At 42.3% G+C, this 17,108-nt stretch overlaps 1 long non-coding RNA gene across 1 annotated transcript in view; it reads left to right on the forward strand.

Moving 5' to 3' along the window:
• The first annotated feature begins 6,372 nt into the window (after nt 1–6,372).
• The window catches only part of LOC137305523 (uncharacterized), a 28,408-nt gene continuing 17,672 nt past the window's right edge, over nt 6,373–17,108 (forward strand). The window contains exon 1 of the long non-coding RNA XR_010958726.1: nt 6,373–6,456. This is a non-coding gene — a long non-coding RNA (uncharacterized lncRNA). The remainder of the gene's footprint in view (nt 6,457–17,108) is intronic.

The raw sequence follows: 17,108 nt of genomic DNA on the forward strand, positions 1-17,108 counted from the left end.
ATATAATGATACAGCCAATCCTGTTCATACGAAATACTGGTTACATCTGTTTCTCTGTGATCTTATCCACAAAAAGGGGTATTGGCTAGAATTGTCCTACAGGTACAATTATTCTGGCGTGCTGACCATTTATAGTGGTTATGGTTTCATTTGTGGCAATGCTACTTTTAGCCTAGTTACTAGCAGTCTGTATTTTCCGCAGCGGTTAAAGCCTAGCCATACAGCATTAGCGCACAATGTCCCAAAACACCAATAAGCCATTTATTAGTCCGTTAACCTCACTAATCTAAGTCTGCCTGCAATTTCTATATTTTAATGTATGCTGGGTGTCACATTTGCATCTTGCACTGTTTTGTACTTAAAGTCATAAATAATGATGTCAGCTAAGTATGAATCAGTTGTGATTTATGTAAATTTTGGGGAAAATCAATATTAAATATGATTCCATTTCAGAGAGATTTTAGGATTTGAAGATAATGTTGCCCTGAAATTCTATGGGGTTTCTCCCTGTTCCTTGTCATAGCTCTGGTGGGAAACCAAAAAACCCCAGTAAAACCTAACAGCCCTAAACTTCCCACAATTATAATTTAACTCTAAAGAGTTGTATCAAAAATAAAGCAATGAAGAGATTATAGAAGGTAAGTGTCTTTACAGATAACACTTGGTCCATGTGATCTCCTGGATTGGTTTTGATCACCTGAGGGTCGGAGAGGAATTTCCCAGTGTATTTTTTTTCCTTATTGGCCCTGAGCTTTTTCTCTTTTTTTATGCCTCTCCCGAGAAATTAAATGGTGGTGGGGGGGGGGAAGGAAGAAGTGTTTAGTCATGATGGCCCGGCCATCATGGTGTGGGGGCAGGTTTGAAGGACCAGCTAGTCTCTTCCTGCCCGTCAATTTCGTATGTTTGTATTCATTGATTGCAAGCTTCTTACAGGAAGCCACACTCGCAGAGATTGACCTATGACACTGTAGTATCATTTCCCTTGATACACACTCCCTTTGAACATGGCTTCCTATTGGGAGCACGGGATTGGTGAGTTTACCCATATGTCAAATTGTTTTTCTGAACTTCATGGCATTTGCAGGCCACCTCGACCTGTACCTATTACGGAAATGCGGACCCACAATAAAAAAAAGAGTGCTCCATGTGTTGGGGAACTCCAGAAATGGAATGGACCAGACACGGAGCCATTTCTGCAGCATCTGTTCTTCCTTTGTCCTCCTCCAGTTTTTCCAGAATTGGGAATAAAATGAACTGGATGTAGAAGTGGTGAAAATGACACTGAGTATTCAATAAAAGATAAATTCTATGACTTTTTTTTTTACACACAGGAAAAACAAAGTTGTAATTGCAGATATAGATGGATATAATGGCTCCTGGCTCTTCATGCTGACTGAAGAACAAATGCCATGATCAATTTAGTATTTTCAATTTGGTACGATTACTAGATAAATCCCTTGTGTTTAAAAAAAAACTCAGCTGACATTTCGAGGGATTTAGGATTTAAGCTTTGCAACCATTACTATGGGATGTATTAGAAGGCAGCTGTGTAATAGATTGTAAGTGTTTCCATTTCATGTACACGAGAATGCTTTATCACAAAGGCATGCATTTGATTATATGAAATGGGGTTATGCTTGATTTACTTTATTAATGGCATTGTTTCAGTAAGCTGGAATATGTCATAACTATAGATTTATACAATTGTATTCCAAGTCACTGGCTGCAATGAACATGCAAAACTGTCTCTGAATGTCAATGGGGACCATTACTTCTTGGTGGAATGATGATTAGATATATTTCCACAAATTGTTGAAGGTGGCAGGACAAGTTGAGAAGGCTGTTAAAAAAGCATATGGGATCCTGGGCTTTATTAATAGAGGCAGAGAGTACAAAAGCAAGGAAGTTATGCTAAACCTTTATAAATCACTGGTTAAGCCTCAGCTGGAGTATTATGTTCAATTCTGGGCACCACACTAAATAAGAACATAGGAAATAGGAGCAGGAGTGGGCCATTCAATAAGGTCATGGCTGATCTTCAATCTCAACTCCACTTTCCCGCCTGATCCCCATATCTCTTGATTCCTTAGTGTCCAAAAATCTATCGATCTCAGTTTTGAATATATTCAATGACTCAGCATCCACAGCCCTCTGGGGTAGAGAATTCCAAAGATTCACAACCCTCTGAGTGAAGTAATTTTTCCTCATCTCAGTCCAAAATGGCTGATCCCTTATCTTGAGACTATGACCCTTAGTTCTAGACTCTCCAGCCAGGGGAAACAACCTCTCAGCATCTACCCTGTCAAGCCCCCTCAGAATCTTATGTTTCAATGAGATCATCCCTCATTCTTCTAAACTCCAGACGATATCGACCCATTATACTCAATCTCTCCTCATAGGACCACCCTCTCATCCCAGGAATCAATCTAGTGAACCTTTGTTGCGCTGCCTCGAAGGCAAGTATATCCTTCCTTAGATAAGGAGACCATAACTGTACACAGTACTCCAGTTGTGGTCTCACCAAAGCCATGTACAATTGCAGCAAGACTTCCTTACTCTTGTACTCCAACCCCCTTGCAATAAAGGCCAACATGCCATTTGCCTTCTTAATTGCGTGCAGTACCTGCATATTAACTTTCTGTGCTTCGCGTACGAGGACACCCAAATCTCTCTGAACACCAACATTTAATAGTTTCTCACCATTTAAAAAATATTCTGTTTTTCTATTCTTCCTAACAAAGTGAATAACCTCACATTTCCCAACATTATACTTCATCTTCTTGCCCACTCACTTAACCTCTCTATATCCCATGCAGACTCTTTGTGTCCTCCTCACAGTTTACTTTCCCACCTAGCTTTGTATCGTCAGCAAAATTGGTTACATTACACTTGGTCCCTTCATCGAAGTCGTTAATATAGATTGTAAATAGCTGAGGCCCAAGCATTGATCCTTGTGGCGCTCCACTAGTTACAGCCTGCCAACCTGAAAATGACCCATTTATTACTACACTCTGTTTTCTGTTCATTAACCAATCCTCCATCCATGCTATTACCCTAACACCATGAGCCCTTATCTTGTGTAACAACCTTTTGGGTGGCACCTTATCAAATGCCTTTTGAAAATTCAAATATATTACATCCACTGGTTCCCCTTTATCTACCCTGCTAGTTACATCCTCAAAAACTCTAATAGGTTTGCCAAACATGATTTCCCTTTCATAAAACCATGTTGACTCTGCCTAATCATATTATGATTTTCTAAGTGCCCCGTTATTACATCCTTAATAATAGATTCCAGCATTTTCCCGACTACTGATGTCAAGCTAACTGGCCTGAAGTTCCCTGTTTTCTCTCTCCGTTCTTGAAAAGCAGTGTTACATTTGCTACTTTCCAATCCACTGGGACCATTCTAGAATCTAGGAAATTTTGGAAGATCACAACCAATGCACTTTAGGACGGATGTCAGGGCCTTAGAGAGGGTGCAGAAGAGATTTAATTGAATGGCACCAGGGATGAGGGACTTTTGTTGTGTGGAGAGACTGGAGAAGCTGGGGTTGTTCTCCTTAAAGCAGAGAAGGTTAAGAGGAGATTTGACAGAGGTGTTCAAAATCATTAAGGGCTTTGATAGAGTAAATAAGGAGAAACTGTTTCCATTGGCAGAAAGGTCGGTGACCAGAGGACACAGATTTAAGGTGATTGGCATTAAAAAGAGGTGACATGAGGAAACATTTTTTTTAATGCAGAGAGTTGTTATGATCTGGAATGCACTGTCAAAACAGATTCAATAATAACTTTCAAAAGGGAATTGGATAAATGCTTGAAAGGAAAAAAAATTACAGGGCTGAGGGAAAAGAGCAGGGAGTGGGACCAATTGGATAGTTCTTTCAAAGAGCCAGCACAGACACAATGGGCTGAATGGCCTCCTTCTGTGCTGTAACATACTGTGATACTACATTCAAAGAGTACTCTTTCAAAGAGCCAACACAGATGCAATGGGCTGAATGGCCTCCTTCTGTGCTGTAACATACTATGATACTGTGATACTATATTCAAAGAGTACTCTTCCAAGGTTGAGAACTTGCATGGAAGTAATGGAAAGGCTTCCTCCAACCCATGAGCAAGATCCAGGACCAAGTCGTGAGATAGATTTGTGGCAAAGAAACAGAGGAAACAGTTGCAGGGAGTGCTTCAGCCCACATTGATATGTTACTGAGCAATCTGGAGTGGAGTTGGCCACAGGTCATTTGTTTCTCTTTGCCAACGCCCTTACATAAGGACATGGATTGAGCAATGGTGATGAGTAAGCTTGGTACACGGCATTGGAGTTGGGCATCTAGGTGGTCAACAGATCGCTAACTATACCACACATGTCCTCCCACTGCACCGACAGAAGATCTCTGTTGCATAGCTCAAGAGGAAAGAAAGAAAGATTTGCATTTATATTGCCCCATTCATGACCTCAGGGTGTCCCAAAATGCTTTACAGCCAATGAAGTACTTTTGAAGTATAGTCACTGTTGCAATGTAGGAAATGCGGCAGCCATATTGCGCACAGCAAGATTCCACAAACAGCAATGTGATAATGACCAGTTCATCTGATTTTAGTGATGTTGTTTGAGGGTTAAGTATTGGCCGGGACACCGGGCAGAACTCCCCTGCTTGTCTTCAAAATAGTGCCATGGGATCTTTTATATCACCTGAGAGGGCAGGTGAGGCCTTGGTTTAACATCTCATCCGAAAGACGGCACCTCCGACAATGCAGCGCTCCCTCAGTACTGCTGAGTGTCAGCCTAGAATATCCATTTAAGTCTCTGGAGTGGGGCTTGAACACACAACCTTCTGCCTCAGAGTCAAGAGTCAGAGCTGCCAATTGAGCCACGGCGGAAGCTCTGGAGGTCGTGGTGTGGGGGATGGTGGGGAGGTGACAGCTGGTGGAAGGCACAATCTGGAGACCTGGTGTGAGAACACAGGTTGATGGATTCTGTATCTCCCATGAATGCAGGGAGGCAAGTTGCTGCTGTTAAATTTCTGCAAGTGAGATATCATTTACTTCAAGTAGTTTATTACATAGAATCACATAGATTTTACAGCACAGAAACAGGCCATTCAGCCCAACTGGTCTATGCTAATACTCCAAAAGAACTTCTTCCCAACCCTCTTCCACTGACCCTATCAGCATATCCTTCTATTCCTTTCTCCCTCATGTGTTTATCTATCTTCCCCTCAAATGCATCTATACTATTCACCTCAACTACTCCTTGTGGTAGCGAGTTCCACATTCTTACCATTCTCTGGATAAATAAGTTTCTCCTGCATTCCCTATTGGATTTATTGATGACCTCCTTATATTTATAGCTCCTAAATTTATTCGTTCCTTCCAAAATTGTTTTGCTGATAAATTTTCTGATTAGAAACATATTTAAACCCGTTTGTTGCAGCCGATTTCACCTAATTATTTTGCCTGAGTTCAGAAAAAAAATGATGAAACCCAGAAATTAAAGGGCCTGATTATACATGTACACGAATATGAAAATGTTTCATAAAACACTCATGATATATTTGCTTTGATGATGTTACAATTTGACTCCTCACCCATGACGTGTATCCATAATAGTTCCGAGAAGCTTATGTTGCTTCCTGTAGTTCAGAGTTCATTTTAAATAAAAAGAGGTACCATCCACCAGCTCTGGTTTTTTTAAAGTTATTAACCAACTGACCTCTCAGGAGGAGTTAATTTATGTTTTGCTATAGAAATCAAGCAATCTGCCATATCCCAGTGCAGATTCTAGCCAATGGACCAGATCCGTTTTGATTTTTCTGTTGACGATACACATTGATCCACACAAGAATGATTGATGAACTAACCAATCACATTTGAACAGACTGATAGCAAGCAGTTGCTAAGTTACAGTCTTTCGATCGGAAAGTTGGACATTAATGCTCCCTCTAAAACGTGTTGCATTCTCAGTGAAATATAGAGGAAGGTATGGATCGGCCCGAGTTAATTACAAAAGCGGTTAGCCAAACATTTTGAACCATTGATAGGTGGTAAAATAAACAAAAACATTTTGCTTTTCCTTACATTTACTCATTGCCTTGAGCTGCTCATTAACACCAGGCAGGGGCATTCTGCAGGGAGTCCAGACATTGCAATTACTGATAATAGAACTGTACCAACAACTGAGGACTTGACTGTTTTCAGACCCCACAACACCTCCAACAACACTGAAGTAGTCTAAGCTTTCAACAGTTTAGGTGGCCTTTATCACTTCAGTCATGTATTGCTGTTAATTTCTAAATCATTAACTCTTAACAAATCCATTGAAAAAAGTCTTGTTCGATCTCTTATCCTTTGAACCATTTCATGTATATCCATGTGAGAAGATCAAGCACCAACCTTATACTAAAAGAGAGGTTCCAGAGGGGTGACCATGCAGCCCACTCAAGCCTACTGGAGGTACAAGATCTTTAATTCAGCTATGAATGGAAACATTTCTTGCTCTTCAGAGACATTTTTGTCTTTTCCTCAGTCCATTTAATGTTATTTCTTTCTTTTACGAACATCTATCAAACTGTTTGCCACTCAATACATATCTTTTCACCTCAAGCCAAGGCTGTATTACACACCTAGAACGGATCAGTCAATGGAACTTTTGACTGACTTGATGAATAATCTTTTTAATCTTCTGTTCCCTTAACATCTTTTATCCATTGGAAGTTTGCGGCCAATCTACCGGTAGGTGCATTTTTCCCAAATCAATTCCCCAGGGCTGTGCATTTGCACCTAGTTGGGCTGATGCAAGTTCTTGTCTCTATCTAAGGCAGTTGCTAAAAACAGTCCATCTTCTCAACAGAAGACGAGTGAGTTATTGCAATGGTCTATCAGTTTAAGTCTGGATTTAGAGATGTTCCCTTACTTCACTGCCATATCGGTATGAGCATTTATGGACAATCGCTATCTGGCAACCTATCGATTGGGTTAGAAGCAGACTGCATAAGCCTGCTGTCCGCAGAAAGATGGAATTTGTCAGCTGCCTGGAGCTGCTTAATATAACCTCGTTGGCATTTATTTCTCAGTCAGAATTGAATTTTATTAAACTCTAAAACAAGGGCAAAATACGAACCCAAAACCACTCACTTTCGGGTTTTCCGCGATCTTTTACGCTGGTTCTAGGTTCAATTCGCCAGAATCAGGCCCCGCCCACAAAACTGGCCGCGCCCCCAGGTCGACACTGCGAGATTCCGCCGACTGCGCTGGCTCGGGAAGCTCTTCAAATTGAGCTCATTTTCATAGACGCGCGGGACGTTTCAACAGTTTTTACATATCAAAAAATATTTAATTTACGAAGAAACTGACTAGTGTACACCAATGAAACTATTAAATTGTTCAGTATAGTTTTTTTAGTCATTTTCAGTGATTTTAAATCAGGTTACTCACAGGTGGAGGGCTGGACACCCTTATTAATAATGCTTATTTTTGATGATAAACCCATTTTCAGCTGTCTTAATAAAACTGCACCAGGTCACCACTCTTAAATACACCAAGGAATACTTCATAATGGAAAGAAAAGAACAAAATGATTACGTTCTATTATGCTGCCCGATTGCGCTGGTTCACAGAAGATTTTACATTTGTGATTATGCAAATGCATTTTATCGGAAACTTGAACTGTAACCCAACCAGCACAATTTCGGGCGCCGTTTCTTGATTGCGCCCGAAGCGGAAACTCTACCCAAATATATAACAGCGCCTCCCTGGAGACATGGCCCGTAGGATTTATAAGTCATTGCCGACTAGCAAGTGAGTAAGTGAGAGTACAAGAGCAGTCCGACTGTAATCTGCTTTTCAGAGCTCGAGACGGAAAAGATAACTGAAGAAATTACACAGGGCCACTCGAGCGGTACAAACTGCACGGGCCAAAAAACATAAACAGAACAATAAACTGAAATGAAATTAACACATTACTGCAGTAAAGAGGCAATAGAGCATTTAGACAATGGAATTAATCTCACTGATGCAGCCAGTTAAAAAGTTGCCTTTTATCAGTGTTAAAAACATAAACTCCGCCACAGAAAATTGTGCGGTTTCAGAGATAATCAAGGGTTTAAATGATACTTTTAAGTCAACACATTCACAGAGGCAATGTTAGCAGAGCTACATAGGGCAGGCCTCCCAGTTTCCAAAGCTTTGTTCCGGGGAACAGATGGCTGACCTTAGCCAACAGGCACCAACACTACAGGTCCTGCTGCTGAAATTTCTACCCCATCAGGAAGAGATTAAAGATCCAAATCCAGGACCACAGTTTGGGGTATATTTTCCACTTTTTCAGGTGACAATTAAAATGGCAGGTGCCAGCAGTTTTGGTGTGGGCAATTTTGACTGGTCAAAGCACCTTAGCATAATTTTTAGTACTCAAATGTCTGTTTCATGAGGACTCTGGTTCACCCACATGTCTTGTTCAATCTGTTTTCTGCTGGGGTGTAGGGTTTATCCAGTGGTGTCATCAGCCATAGGAACAGGAGTAGGCCATTCAGCCCCTCGAGCCAGGTCCATCATTCAATTAGATCATGGCTGATCTGTATCTTAACTCCATCTACCCACCTTGGTTCCATAACCTTCAATACCGTTACCGAACAAAAAAATCTATCAATCTCATGGTTTGAAATTTTCAATTGACCCCCAGCCTCAACAGCTTTTTGGGTGGGACGAGGCTTCCAGATTTCCACTCCCCTTTGTGTGAAGAAGTGCTTCCTGACATCACCCCTGAATGTCCTAGCTCTAATTTTAAGGTTATGCCCCCCTTGTTCCGGACTTCCCCACCAGAGGAAATAGTTTCTCTGTATCTACCTTATCAAATCCTTTAATCATCATAAACACTTCTATTAGATCACCACTTCATCTTCTATACTCGAGGGAGTACAAGCCTAGTCTATGTGACCTGCCCTCATAATTTAAGCCTTTCGCCGCATGATGGAACGGTATAGCTGATATCTTCCAGGAGCCAGCCCTCTATCCTTCCTGTGGCTCATTTGCCTTAGAATGAAAGCCCCATGCATACTGCCCAGGAAGTGCATTATTTTCTGATGGGAGCCACATACCATATGTATTGTTGAGTGCAAATAATAGCCCTTCCTACTTATGTATGCCATTGGATTGTTGGTGGGTACATGAATTGCTACAGGCTTATAATCAGTTATATCTTGTCTACTAGGCATGCAGTGGCTGGTCTGCCATTGATGGATAAAGTGCATCTTTCTTCTCTTGGTCTTGTATGGCTCATCCAAGTCCATGGTAAAGCGTCCATCCAGAACAATATTTTTGGAGGGAGTTATCAATGTGGTGAAAGCTCTGCTGCTAGACATTGCTGCAGTCTACGTAGTTGGTCGGAGGGTGAAGCAGTTCTTCAGTTATCAGCTTAATTGAGCACTGGGCGACAAAGCATCTGTCTCCTGTACAAATTCTCAGAAAGATCCTGTGGCGTATGAGTTGATGGTCACATGACCCTCTTTGAACCTCATCATGCAATGACCCTCCATTGTTCCTGGGTCACTGGCTCTGATGCCACGGATCCACTTTCTGGGGTAGCTTGTGTTGTGAATTGTGCACCTCCTGCTCCACAAAGAGACAGCTGGCAATGGGCAACTGCACCCATGAAAACTGTCAGTTATGTTCACTTTAACTTCAAAATCTTTATTCAACTAATACCAGTCTTGGATTTATCATATCATAGTAGGTACAACACAGGAGGTGGTCATTTGGCCCATCGTGCCTGTGCCGTCTCTTTGAAAGAGCGATCCTAATTAGTCCCATTCCCCTGCTGTTTCCCCATAGCCATGTAAATTTTTTCCCTTCAAGTATTTATCCAATTCCCTTTTGAAAGTTACTCTTGAATCTGCTTCCACCGCCCTTTCAGGCAGCGCATTCCAGATCATAACAACTCGCTGCATAAAAAAATTTCTCCTCATCTCCCCTCTGGCACTTTTTGTGTTCAGGACACATTTTTCATTTATATCCCATCCCCTGTTGTATAATTCTCTATCATTGGCATTTAATAAATACTTAACAAGCAAAAAAGAAAAATGTTTTAGCCAGCTAATTTAATTTAGGATGGAGGCAGTCTCCAGCTGCATCTCCTTTCTGTCATTCTCTATGTCAATATTCCAGCCTCTATCACGGCAAATCAAAAGGTAATTTACACACAATGCCATCCGTATGGCAAATGACTTTTGAAGTTAGACTGTCATGTATTTTTCAATCATCGTCATAACTTTTGAAAAGGTAAACAGTGAAAAACGATTTCCATGTCATTGAATTAGTAACAAAATTAGCCATAAATTCAGCAAAAGTCCTTGATGCATCAAGAGGGAAGTCAGAAGAATTTCATTCGATCCACGGGGATCTTCGAATATGGCTCATTCTATATTCTAATAACTCTATGGGCAGCTGAGATTGTTCTCCTTAGAGCAGAGAAGGTTATGGGGAGATTTGATAGAGGTGTTCAAAATCATGAAGGGTTTCGATAGAGTAAATAAGGAGAAACTGTTTCCAGTGGCAGAAGGGTCGGTAACCAGAGGACACAGATTTAAGGTAATTGGCAAAAGAACCGGGGGGGGGGAGGGGGGGGGGGAAGATGAGGAGAATTTTTTTTTACACAGTGAGTTGTTGTGACCTGGAATGCACTGCCTGAAAGGGAAACAGATTCAATTGTAACTTTCAAAAGGGAATTGAATATATACTTGAAGGGGAAAAAATTTGCAGGGCTTTGGGAAAAGAGCAGGGGCAGTGAGACTAATTGGATAATTCTCTCAAAGAGCCGGCACAGGCACAATGGGCCGAATGGCCTCTTTCTGTGCTGTAAGATTTTGTGGTCCTATGCAGTACAACCAAGTTTTTGAAGTAGTGTCATTAATGCATCGCTTGTGATGTTTTGATTGGAATATTTATGTAGTTTTATGATTCTTTTTGGAATCCTCGCCTTTCCACGTCATTTTTAGCTGCATCGCACATGTAGCAAACTGAACTTTGTGCGATCATTTCAGCCTCAGTCTAGAAATGGGGAAATCAGGTTCTTCATATATCGCTTTAGAACGAGATGTAAACAGCACCAAAAAATATAGCCTTTCCGTATTGTGGCTTAAATTCAAAAACTGCAGTTTTATGTCAACCAAATAATACCTTCAATTTACCTACAGGGCTGCGTTAAGAAAAAAATATTCAAATACCAAATCTATGTGCCATTCTCCCATCTCCCAGAGTAAGAAAAAAAATTCTATGGCAAAATCTGCTCAAAGGTGACAGCTTATCACCAACTGCAAAGAGCCTCCATTTTTACAATATACATGCAGCTTAGATTTGATTGTCCCTTTAAGGCAGTAATCTTTTTTGATGCAGTAACTTTGACCACTTCCTTGCTTTTAAAATAATATTTTCATCCTTATTTTTCCCCATATTGCAGCAGTCGGCAATATTTTTACTCAGCTTCGCATTTCTCCAGGTGGGAATAATGTGATTTTACGTAAAAACACAAACAATTGGAAAATGCAAGGACTCGACCCACAGCTGTTTAAACTGAAAAAACGGAGTTACATCTGTCTAAAAACCCAGCAGAGAACTTCTCTCTCCAACTGCGAATTGCCCCACTCCCTCATCCCCTGTTACAGTCATCCTATTACTTCTGAATCACCCAAGAATCAATAGCCTATTAACACTGGTTCTGAGAATGACTCCAGTCAGCTTTTAGCCCAAGTCTGCAGTATTCGTGCTGCGACAGACTTTCGAGTAAAGGTACCTGGGAGGTGGTCTGAGACAAACACTGAGCTGTTCTTTGTTGTGTGGAGCTTAGGGTTGCCAACTCTGGTTGGACGTATTCCAGTAGGTTTCATCACCTGACCTCATGCCTCCCAAACTGCCCCGCCCCCAACGCTGCCACCATCGATCGTAACTTAACACCACCTCCCACCAATTGGAAGGCAAACAGACTCTTCTTTGCCCGACTGGATGATTCCTGACTGTCTGTCTAACAGCCCTTTTCTCCAATCTCCAATATTTTTATAACTAATAAATGAAAGCGTTCAATGAAAATGAAAGAAAAACACTTTTTTTAATTTTTAAATGCCCCTCTGATTTTCCTCCTGGGTTACTCGCCAGCAGTGTCCAGGAGATTAATCTTTCATTGCTGGAGACTCCAAGATGATCCCGGAGGGTTGGTAACCCCAGTGGAGCGAGGTTGAAGCAAGAGAGGTTCAACTCATTCCAGAGTGTGTTCTGCACTGGTCTCTCCGCAGTAACTATCTGGCAGTTTAAAAGGGATGCAAGTAGTCCACTATCCTAATAGTGGAGACACTGCTCTTTGCCCGTTGTGGCCACGACATCCAGTTCCAGCACTGACCGTCAGGTCTGTCTGTGGACACTCAATCGATGAGTGTCAGCAATCTTTGGAGAACAGTACCAGCACAGGCTGTTTGGTGAGTCAATGATCTAACGTCATGTATCTTATTCTGGATCAACGAATGCTGATGGATTTCATTTCTTGGAAATTATGTGATAAATTATACGCCTTAATTTCCACGCAAATGGCCCTAATTAAATAAGCTGCAACTAGTACTAAGGGAAGGATTTGATCGCAGTTTTACAAGTATATTAACAATGAACAAACATATTTTCTCCATAATGGATGAAGGGTTTGAGTAGCACAATGGGGCAAGAAGTCCAGAGATACCACTGGAGCACATCAGCCCAGACTAAAGATGCTTTAATATAAATAATAGGAAGCATGTGTGCAAAGAAATTAGAAAAGGGATAGGGTCCACACTTCACTAAAGCTTTTTTCTTCTTGAAAACATTTCGGAAACCAGAATTCCTACTTGGTGGGAAGGTCACTCATCTTCCTCTCCCTTATAAGTGGAAGGATCACAATTGAATTGAGTTTGCAACAACAACTTGCATTTATATAGCGCCTTTAACATAGTAAAACGTCCCAAGGCGCTTCACAGGTGCGTTGTCAATCAAAATTTGACACCGGGCCACATAAGGAGATATTAGGACAGGTTACCAAAAAGAGATAGATTTTAAGGAGCGTCTTAAAGGAGGAGATAGAGGTGGAGAGGTTTAGGGAGGGAATTCCAGAGCTTAGAACCTAGACAGCTGAAGGCACGGCCGCCAATGGTGGAGCGATGAAAACTGGGGGATGCGCAAGAGGCCAGAATTGGAGGACTAGAGCTCTTGGAGGGTCGTAAGGCCGGAGGAGGTTATAGCGATAAGGAGAGGGCGAGGCCATGGAGGGATTGGAAACAAGGATGAGAATTTTAAAATCGAGGCATTGCTGAACCGGGAGACAATGTAGGTCAGTGAACACAGGGGTGATGGGTGAACGTGATTTGGTGCGAGTTAGGATACAGGCAGCAGAGTTTTGAACGAGCTCAAGTTTATGGAGGGTGCAAGGTCGGAGGCCAGCCAGGAGAGCATTGGAAAAGTCTATTCTAGAGGGTTGAGGGTTTCAGCAGTCTCAACCCGGTCCAGCAACAAAGTAGCCATAATTTGGAATTAATTGGCAAACTCACACAGAAAAGTAACAAGGGTGATTGGTGTGGGAAACAGAAAATTCACACTGGCCCTCTTCTAAATTTGGAATTGAGACACTTTGCGGGGGGGGGGGGGAAAGAGAGAGTGCTTTACTCTGCATCTAACATCTGCTACATCTCACAGGGAGTGTTTCCAGCTGATATCTAATGTAAAAAGTGCAGAAAAATTCCATTCCTTTGACCATCCTCGCAGTGATGATCACAAAATCTGCTCCTTCAAAAATAGGCCGTCGCACATTCAATTTTTTTTCAAAAAATGTTTTTTAAAAAATCTTTTGTGAAACTAAAAGCAGTGCTAAAAGACCAACTAAAATAGCACGATGTCACGACCTCTTGGTCAGTTGGGTTCTCCAGGGAATGACCGTTTAATTTTATGTGAAGGAATAAATTGTTGCTGCCATATTCCACCTTATCCCCCCGCCCCCTCTCCAAAGGAAAAACAAATACCAATAGATAAAAGAAGGGATGTAATAACATTCCCAGGTATGGTAAATATATTAAAACAAATATATTTTCAGAATGGTATTGACACAAATACGCAAAAAAAAGTAATATCGGAAACTACGGGCGCTAAATTAGACCATGTATCGCCCATTGTTTCGGCGCTACACAGTCTCTCTGACATCCAAGATGGCGTCTTGGATGCGCACGCACGTTTCCAGCGTGACGTGCGCCAGACGCCATCTTGGTATAGGAGTTAGCGCAGGCGCAGATAATGCACGCTGGTATCATGTAAAGTAAGGAGAAAATGGCTTCAATCAGTGTACAACGCTGATTTAAAGTGATAGACACCATTTTGGGACTTAACGCTCAACTCAACGCACCGTCTTAATCCCGACCATCTGAACGTGTCTTAAGAGTGCCTGGAGGACCCCCCACCGGCGCTCTTTAAAGGGACCATGCAGGATTTACAGGTTAGTGGCTGGATTATTGCTTCCGGCTGCTGAGACATTTGTAACTGTTTTCGGAGGTCTCCTAGACTTCAATACTAGGACACGGGGACATTTAGAGCCAGAACGTGCAGGAGTGAAGTTAGAAAATGCTTCAACACGCAAAGGGTGGGAGACGTTTGGAACACTCTTCTGCAGACGGCAGTTGATGCTAGCTCACTTGTGAAAGTTAATTCTGAGATTGATAAATTTCTGTGAACCAAGGGTATTAAGGGATATGGGGCTAAGGCAGGTATATGGAGTTAGGTCACAGGTCCACCACAATCTCATTGAATGTCGGAACAGGCTCGAGGGGCTAAATGCCACTTCCACTTGCTGCCTCTTGACATGCACCAGTTTCTCCTGCAAGAAAGCGTGACATGTGTCTGGGTGATGTGCCTGTCATGGTTGAATAGCTGCCAGTGTGTGTGCCTTTGAGTTGTGGGTGGGTGGCTTCCAACAGTGGTAATGTGTAAGGGTGAGAGGAAGCATCTGATTGGAAGAGTTGAGTACTGATGGAAAGAATTTGTTGGTCTGTGGGTGATGGTGGGTGTAGTGCATGGTGCAGTTGGTGGGAGACGCCACTTGACAGTTGACCTCACTCACCTTGACCACTCATGTCAAAGCATTGAACTTCTTCCTGCACTGTATCCATCTTCATGATGCTATGTGCCTGGCATTGACTTCGTCCCCCGCTGCCACCCACTGCCTTTTGGATATATGTCCGGAGGGCTTCTTGCCCCCCCACTCCCCCCGCGGATGTAGGATGTCCCTCCTTCTGTCCACCTCTTGCACCAAGGTCTCTAGTGCATCAGCAGAAAATCTTGGTGCACGCACTCTCACAGGCCTGGTACCAACTCAGATCGGCAGATTGTTGCGGTCTGGCGGCAGATTGGAGGATGTGGGATTTAGTAGTGTGCAGCCTTTATTCAATGTTTTAACATAACTCATCAATGTGTAAATATAGTGATGGGACCTGTATCTGTGTTTTACGTGTGCAATGTCTGATCTCTGTTCAGACTCCGTGCAGACAGTTATTTTCAGCAAATAACAGGTACCAGCTACCTTTAAGAGATTTCTAAGAAACATCCTCCCTTTAAGAGATTGAGCTCCCTCTAGTGGTGGAAAGTGCGAATTGCATTGATTCCACGTGCAAGGCCTGGAATGGGACGTTGATTGCAGCTAAGTCCTCGGGTGGGCTGAAAGTTGTCTCCTGCCTGCGTAGGGGCCATTGGGCGTGGGCTAGTAGCACATCATGCATCCTACACCCAAAAATGGCCCTTATCCAATTTATCCCCCTATATTCCCTTTCAAAAGGGAATTGGATATAAACTTGAAAAGGAAAAATGTGCAGGGCTATGGGGAATGAGCAGGGGAGTGGAACTAATTGGAAACCTCGGTCAAAGAATTGGCACAGGCAGGATGGACCGAATGGCCCCCTTCTGTGCTGTAATTCTATGATTCTATGGAACTGTTAAAATACGACAGTTTAAAAACCTTTAATGTACAAGTATCCGCATTAGTTAGAATTACTCTTTATTGAGAAGATTCAAAATAACACATGGATGAAGGGAGAGACAAAGGATACAAGGATTTATAGAGACAAACAATGAGAAAAGGGCATTTGACCAATCTAATCCATGAATTTGATCCAGGGCATTGGATCCATTCTAATTCCAGGGATGTGACCAGTGAATCCTTTGTATCTACTTAAATAGTCTGAAAATCACTCCTGCGCTTATTGTACTCAGGGATACTCTGTACTCCTGCTAAAAGAAAGGAGGAAAGAACGATCAAAAAAATGTTGATGCAACAAAATTGGGCATCTGATGACGAAAATTTGTAAGTATAGGTGTTCGCAGCGACTCTCGCCTCTAAGTCAGAAGGTCATGGGTTCAAAGTCCTACTCCAAAGACTGGAGCACAAAATATGGGCTGACGGAGTGCTGCCCTGTCGGAGGTGCCATCTTTTGGATGAGACGTTAAACCAAAAGAATCTGCCCTCTCAGGTGGATGTTAAAGATCCCACGGCACAATTTCGAAAAAGAGCCAGGGGAGTTCTCCCCGGTGCCCTGGCCAACATTTATCCCTCAACCAACGTCACGAAAAACAGATGATCTGGTCGTTATCACATTGCTGTTTGTGGGATCTTGCTGTGCGCAAAATTGGCTGCCGCGTTTCCTACATTGCAACAGTGCCGACATTTCAAAAGTGCTTCATTGGCCGTAAAGGGCTTTGTGATGTCCTGAGGTCATTAAAGGTGCAATAGAAATTAAAGTTCTTTCTTTATACGTTCAAGGGGGAGAAAAGGTTCAAGAACCATTTCTTGAACCTTTGAATCATCGCCTTCCTATGAGGTTGACGTTTCACACCAAATCTCAGCTCCCCACGGCTTAAACTGCAATGTTTACATCCCAACAAGTTTGTTTCCAAGGCACGAAGAGAATAGAAAGGAAGGCGTCTACTTCTGGCAGCTCACCAGCCGGGGTCGCAAATGTTACTTTAGATGTCTCAGGGTTAAAAAGCAGCTGCTACTGGTCTTTGCTGCAGAAACTCATCATTCTTGTTTTCCGGATGCCATTAGTTCCCTGATGTCTGCC

The sequence above is a fragment of the Heptranchias perlo genome, chromosome 1, assembly GCF_035084215.1.
Source record: "Heptranchias perlo isolate sHepPer1 chromosome 1, sHepPer1.hap1, whole genome shotgun sequence".
NCBI classification, from domain to species: domain Eukaryota; kingdom Metazoa; phylum Chordata; class Chondrichthyes; order Hexanchiformes; family Hexanchidae; genus Heptranchias; species Heptranchias perlo.